General features: G+C 36.1%; 1 long non-coding RNA gene across 1 annotated transcript; it reads left to right on the top strand.

Annotated features, from left to right (window-relative positions):
* The first annotated feature begins 1799 nt into the window (after positions 1-1799).
* LOC130052055 (uncharacterized) lies at positions 1800-5875 on the top strand. The gene is made up of 2 exons (XR_008800412.1): positions 1800-1852; positions 5817-5875. It is a non-coding gene; the product is annotated as an uncharacterized LOC130052055 (long non-coding RNA).
* The last annotated feature ends 1310 nt before the right edge of the window (positions 5876-7185 follow it).

The following is a 7185-nucleotide window of genomic DNA, read 5'->3' as shown; positions in this document are numbered from 1 at the left end:
CAGATTCAAGTTTGTTCAAATCATGGCCCCCGGGGGTAGGATGGGGCCACAAGAGGGGATCAAAGTTTTACATATAAATATATAGGGAAAAACTTTAAAAATCTTCTTCTCAAGAACCACTAAGCCAGAAAAGCTGAGATTTACATGAAAGCTTCCTGACATAATGCAGATTCAAGTTTGTTCAAATCATGGGCCCCGGGGGTTTGATGGGGCCACAGTAGGGGATCAAAATTTTATATACAAATATATAGGAAAAATCTTCTTCTCAAGAACCACTAAGCCAGAAAAGCTGAGATTTACATGAAAGCATCCTGACATAATGCAGATTGAAGTTTGTTCAAATCATGGCCCCCGGGGGTAGGATGGGGCCACACGGGGGGACCAAAGTTTTACATACAAATATATAGGAACAATCTTTAAAAATCTTCTCAAGAACCACTGAGCCAGAAAAGTTGATTTTTACAGGAAAACTTTGACATAGTGCAGATTCAAGTTTGTTCAAATCATGGCCACCGGGGGTAGGATGGGGCCACAAGGGGGGATCAAAGTTTTACATATAAATATATAGGGGAAAACTTTAAAAATCTTCTTCTCAAGAACCACTAAGCCAGAAAAGCTGAGATTTACATGAAAGCTTCCTGACATATTGCAGATTCAAGTTTGTTCAAATCATGGGCCCCAGGGGTTGTATGGGGCCACAATAGGGATCAAAATTTCACATACAAATATATAGGAAAAATCTTCTCAAGAACCACTAAGCCAGAAAAGCTGAGATTTACACGAAAGCTTTCCTGACATAATGCAGATTCAAGTTTGTTCAAATCATGGGCCCCAGGGGTTGTATGGGGCCACAATAGGGATAAAAAAAATCTTCATCTCAAGAACCACTGAGCCAGAAAAGCTGATTTTACACGAAACCTTTCTGACATAGTGCAGATTCAAGTTTGTTCAAATCATGGCCCCCGGAGGTAGGATGGGGCCACAAGGGGGATCAAAGATTTACATACAAATATATAGGAAAGAACTTTAAAAATCTTCTTCTCAAGAACCACTAAGCCAGAAAAGCTGAGATTTACATGAAAGCTTCCTGACATATTGCAGATTCAAGTTTGTTCAAATCATGGGCCCCGGGGGGTTGGATGGGGCCACAATAGGGGATCAAAATTTTACATACAAATATATAGGAAAATCTTCTTTCTCAAGAACCACTAAGCCAGGAAAGCTGATTTTTACTTGAAAACTTTCTGGCATAGTGCAGATTCAGGTTTGTTCAAATCATGGCCCCCGGGGGTAGGATGGGGCCACAAGGGGGATCAAAGAAGTTTTACAAACAAATATATAGTTAAAATATTCTTCTCAATAACCACTGAATCAGAAAAGCTGATGTTTACAAGAAAACTTTCTGACATAGTGCAGATTCAAGTTTGTTCAAATCATGGCCGGGGTGGGGTTGGGGGGATGTAGGATGGGGCCACAAGTTGGGGGGGGGGGGTGTCAAAGTTTTACATACAAATATATAGTGAAAATCTTTAAAAATCTTCTTCTCAAGAATCATTGGACCAAAGAATGTTGACATTTTCATGAAAACTTTCTGACGTAGTGTAGATTCAAGTTTGCAAAAATCGTGGCCTCCAGGGGTAGTTGGGGCCATAATAGGGACTAAGGTTTTACATGCAAATATATATGGAAAGTCATCAGATATGGGCCAAGGTGATTCAGGTGAGCGATGTGTCCCATGGGCCTCTTGTTGAATGTGGACTTGGCCAGCCATAGTTTGGCTAATTTCAGTAATTTTCTTAATAGACACCAAGGAGATGCTGCAAAGACAGATCCAGTTTCGAAAAAGAAAAATGTAAGTAAACTCTGTACAAAGGATAAATTAAATGTATTGGGGAAACTAGATGTAGTTTTAGTTTCACCAATATATATCTTGTGACACTCCATACACTAATAGATGCTCCACAAGGGTATTGTACAGCCTGGAATCAAATATTGTGACAGTAACCATAAAAAAAAATTGTGTAGCTTTATTTGACTCAAACCATATCAATTAAAATTCATACTATTGAATAAAAGTTGTTCAAATCAAAATATCAGAGAAAATGAAAATCCTGCTTTTCAAAAAGATATTTTAAAAAGTTTCATGGGTAGAAGGATATGGTGACACAGTGGATAGAGTGGCTGCTTCATGATCGGAAGGTTTTGGGTTCATGCCCCGAGAAAACCCTAAAATTTGGCACAGTTTGTATGCAATGAGAGATGGATCAAGTAAATTTTTCATCAAGTGATTTTTCTCTCAATGAAATATGTATTTTATAATTAAATATTTACATGTATATAGTAAAGCAATGTTGTGGCTGCGTAGTCACTGTTGGTCAAGTTAACAGGGTCTTCCTCCTTTTCTTGGAGGGATTATACTAACTGGTCTATTTTTCATTTGCGAAAAAAGTATTTTTTCATCATAATTCTTATTGATTGATATTTGTAAATGTAAGGAAATTCATACCATTTATAGGAAATTCTGATATTTTTTATGCATAAAGAATTAAAGATTATCATTTGCATTACAGAGTTTGAAAGATAACTGATACAGCGGTAAGTCAAATGGAAATTTAGATTAAAGTATTATCATGCAATGATTAAGGTTATTTCATTAGGGCTATTCCAGCAAAAAACGTATGGGGGAGGGACGGTAGCCGATATTTTTTTGGATGGGTGGGGGTGATTTGGGAAAATATATTTGTATGGGTGGTTATCTTCCAGATTATAAAAAAAAGATGGGTGCCTGTGAATTATGATAAAAATGAAAACGTATCGCGTTACGTTTCTTTTATTACAAAAGAAGAAGAAAAGCGAAGCCATCCTACATTAAGTACGGAAAAAGTATTGATACATGGGCAGATAACTCAATGTTATCGTAAAACTTCCCCCTCCAAGGCGTTACCCAACCTATTGTACCTGTCCTAAACGACCACCTCTCTAACGCAACCAACGATCATGAGTTTTACAACCTTTTCATGTAATTTCACCTTTATGAAACGACTGTACATTTTTTTCGATTACAACGCGATTCTACTTTCGATTTCAGTCCAGCATGACTATTCTGGGAATTATCGCCCCTAACACTTTCGTTTTAAAATGCACAGGTAATAAGTTCGGCAGTGATCTTGTTTAATCGGCACTCAGAATCAATTATTATACCAAAGGTATCAATTGGTTAACGTGTAATTAACATGCAGCGTCGTGTGAGGTTAATTACCAAAACCCGAGTTGTTTATTTAACAAACCCAAGGATCAGGGATCCTGTTTCCATTGTTTCTGAAGGTGTGAATTTCGACAGACTTTGATATGTGCGGGGTAATTCGGATATGAAATCTCCCACCTGGTATACCATTACGTTTAACAGAGTGGAAAATTTGCCTGATTGCGATATAAATCAGGTAAAGATTATTCTTGGGACTGAAATTTTAAATGGAATATTCGCGAGTTTCCTGTACGAGAGATTGTAGGGGGAAAAGTCACAATTATTTATTTTCGTTGCTATAATTAATTGCTTGTTAACCTGTACATGCCCTCCGAGGGCCCTTGATTGGTGAATAAACAATATATGCATACACTTTGTAATTTAGGGAAATATCTGTCTTGCACTTTAAACCTAACTCGTTGAAAAGATCTCCGTTGCTTGCTTGAACACCGCTATACAATGCCATTTTATGTATACATATTGTAACTGATGTAATAAGACACAAATTGTCTTTTAAAAGCAATAAAGAGAGTAACAATATATGTGAATTTGAATTTAAAGTGGTATAATATATTCATATTTTATTTAGTTTTTTATCATTAAAAAAAAACCCCAACTTCTTATTTCAACTATTAACAAGCACCCAGATCATGACATGAGTAAAAAGGACATGCACGTGCATGTAGTCCAGAAATGATATGACAATATCCCACATCATTAGTCTAGTGAAACTGTTTGTTTATAATACGAAAACAGAGCTAGGTTTCTACAACTCGCATGTTTCCAGAGTATACAAAATTAATTGCATTTTTTCTTTCATTTTATATGCTGAGATCATCCTTTTTTCCCCTACCAAAATTGCATTGGAAACCAAAATATGTAAAAATTTTCTCCCGATGAAACAAAAAAGAAAGACATTTTATTGTGTATATTTTTATGCATTTTTAAAAATATAAACTAGAATTAAGTTCTAAAATATCATATGGTTGATCCATTTGTTATGTTAAATATGAAAAGCATTGAATTGTATGGATGGTGGTGGCAGGGGAGAATCCAATTGTATGGGTGGTGGTAGCAGAGGAAAATTTAATTGTATGGGTGGCTGTCTTAAAAATAAAGTGCCTCCCCCCCCCCATATTTTTTTTGCTGGAATAGCCCTTAGCCAAAAATTACTAACAAAACAGTTACAATTGAACCTAGGTATCTCAAGCAATGCTATCTTGAATATCATATCTATGTTAAATATAGTCCCTGTCACTTTAAAAACTTTTCTCTGTATTTTACTACCGATATATCAAAACCTTGGATATCTCAAAAATTTTCCATTGAGTTTGAGATAACTAAGCTTGACTGTATTTTTGTTTTAAAGGATTTTTCTATCATATTTTTTATGCCCCCGAGATCAAAGATTGGGGGGCATGTTGTTTTGGTCCTGTCTGTCATTCTGTCTGAAACTTTGCTGAACATGCTAGGGAGCAAATTTCCATTCCTGAAAACATCAGTCCAACATTATGCCACAAACACCTTTACATTAAGAAATATATTTCTTTGCTCCCGAGATCGAAGATCGGGGGCATATTGTTTTTACCCTGTCTGTCATTCTGTAATTCTGTCTGAAACTTTAACTTGTTAATAACTTTTGAACAGTAAGTGCTAGAGCTTTGATATTTCACATGAGTATTCCTTATGACAAGACCTTTCCGTGGGTACCAACATTTTTGACCCTGTGACCTTGACCTTGGAGTTTGACATACTTTTGGAAAACTTTAACCTTGTTAATACCCAGTAACTTTTGAACAGTAAATGATAGAACTTTGGTATTTCACATGAGTATTCTGTGTGACAAGACCTTTCCATTGGTACTAATCCTTTTGACCATGATATTTGACCTACTTTTTAAAAATTGACATTGGTCATAACTTCTAAATGGTAAATATTAGAGCTTTCATATTGCACATGAACATTGCTTGTGACAAGATCTTTCTACTGGTACCACGATATTTGTCCTTGTGACCTAGCTTGGCTATATTTGGAATTGGCCATTATCGGGGGCATTTGTGTTTCACAAACACATCTTGTGAAGTATATAAATGTAGTTTTCATACAATATTGTCAAAAATTTGGAGGGGGAATTCCAAGACTGATATCATTGACAATAATCTTAAAGAAAAATTCTGTAACAATTGTTTAAACTGAACAATAACCAAATTTTCAACATAACATCAAATGGTACATTGGAGTCATCATTAAATTTCTTCTTGTAAGAAATGATCAAGAAAATTTTCATTTAGATTAATGTTTGCAAACAGATTTGGGATTGAGAATTTAACTTAAATTGTCGACGTACAACAGTCAGCTTAATAATTATAATGGTGGTATTATTTGAATGTACCATGCCAAAATAGTAGTCAGGGTTTGATACAGAGTGCACCCAACTCCGGCTCGTGCACTCTGTATCAAAACCTGACTACTATTTCGGCAAAGTACGTCCAAATAATACCACTATGATATAATTACATCTATCACACTATGGGTTAAAAATGTGAAACAAAGTTTGTTTGTTTTTTCACAGTGAAATGGTCTAAAGAAGACACTGCATTTTTGACCAATTAATTTCAAAAATATGTGCAGACTAAATGTGCTGCCAGGCAATTACAAAATAAAGGATACCTTCTAAGTGAGTACTTTTTAGTATTTTTTTTTTTACCAAAGCCAGTGAAAAACAAGAGGCCCATGGGCCACATCGCTCACCTGAGTCACCTTGGCCCATATCTGAAGACTTTCCATATACATTTGCATGTAAAACCTTAGTCCCTATTATGGCCCGAACTACCCCTGGAGGCCACGATTTTTGCAAACTTGAATCTACACTACGTCAGAAAGCTTTCATGTAAATGTCAACTTCTTTGGCCCAATGGTTCTTGAGAAGAAAATTTTTAAAGATTTTCCCTATATATTTGTATGTAAAACTTTGACCCTCCTCCCCCACTTGTGGCCCCATCCTACCCCGGGGGCCATGATTTGAACAAACTTGAATCTGCACTATGTCAGAGAGTTTTCTTGTAAATCTCAGCTTTTCTGGCTTAGTGGTTCTTGAGAAGAAGATTTTTAAAGATTTTTCCTATACATTTGTACGTAAAACTTTGATCCCCTATTGTGGCCCCATCCAACCTCTGGGGCCCATAATTTGAACAAACTTGAATCTGCACTATGTCAGAAAGTTTTCATGTAAAATCAGCTTTTCTGCCTTAGTGGTTCTTGAGAAGAAGATTTTTCCTATATATTTTTATGTAAAACTTTGATCCCCTATTGTGGCCCCATCCAACCTCTGGGGCCCATGATTTGAACAAACTTGAATCTGCATTATGTCAGAAAGCTTTCATGTAAATATCAACTTTTCTGGCTTAGTGGTTCTTGAGAAGAAGATTTTTAAAGTTTTTCCCTATATATATTTGTATGTAAAACTTTGATCCCCCTTGTGACCCCACCCTACCCCCAGGGGCCATGATTTGAACAACTTGAATCTGCAATTTGTCAGGAAGTTTTCAGATAATTTTCAGCTCATTTGTCCCAGTGGTTCTTGAGAAGATTTTTAAATGACCCCACCCTATTTTTCATTTTTGTGATTATCTCCCCTTTGAAAGGGACATGGCCCTTCATTTGAACAAGCATGAAAGCCCTTCACCCAAGGATGCTTTTGGCCAAGTTTGGTTGAAATTGGCCCAGTGGTTCTGGAGAAGAAGTCGAAAATGTGAAAAGTTTACAGACAGATAGACAGACGTACGACGGACAAAATGTGATCAGAAAAGCTCACTTGAAACTTCGGTTCAGGTGAACTAAAAATGATGCTCTCTTAATTTGTCTATATGATGATTAGTCTGCTTATCAGTACACATTGAGAAGATTAACAGCATAAATGATAATAAAAAAAAACTTAGATG

This window comes from Ostrea edulis, chromosome 2 (assembly GCF_947568905.1).
Source record: "Ostrea edulis chromosome 2, xbOstEdul1.1, whole genome shotgun sequence".
NCBI classification, from domain to species: domain Eukaryota; kingdom Metazoa; phylum Mollusca; class Bivalvia; order Ostreida; family Ostreidae; genus Ostrea; species Ostrea edulis.
The sequence above is the reverse complement of the archived record's forward strand: the minus strand, read 5'-3'. Positions and strand labels throughout refer to the sequence as shown.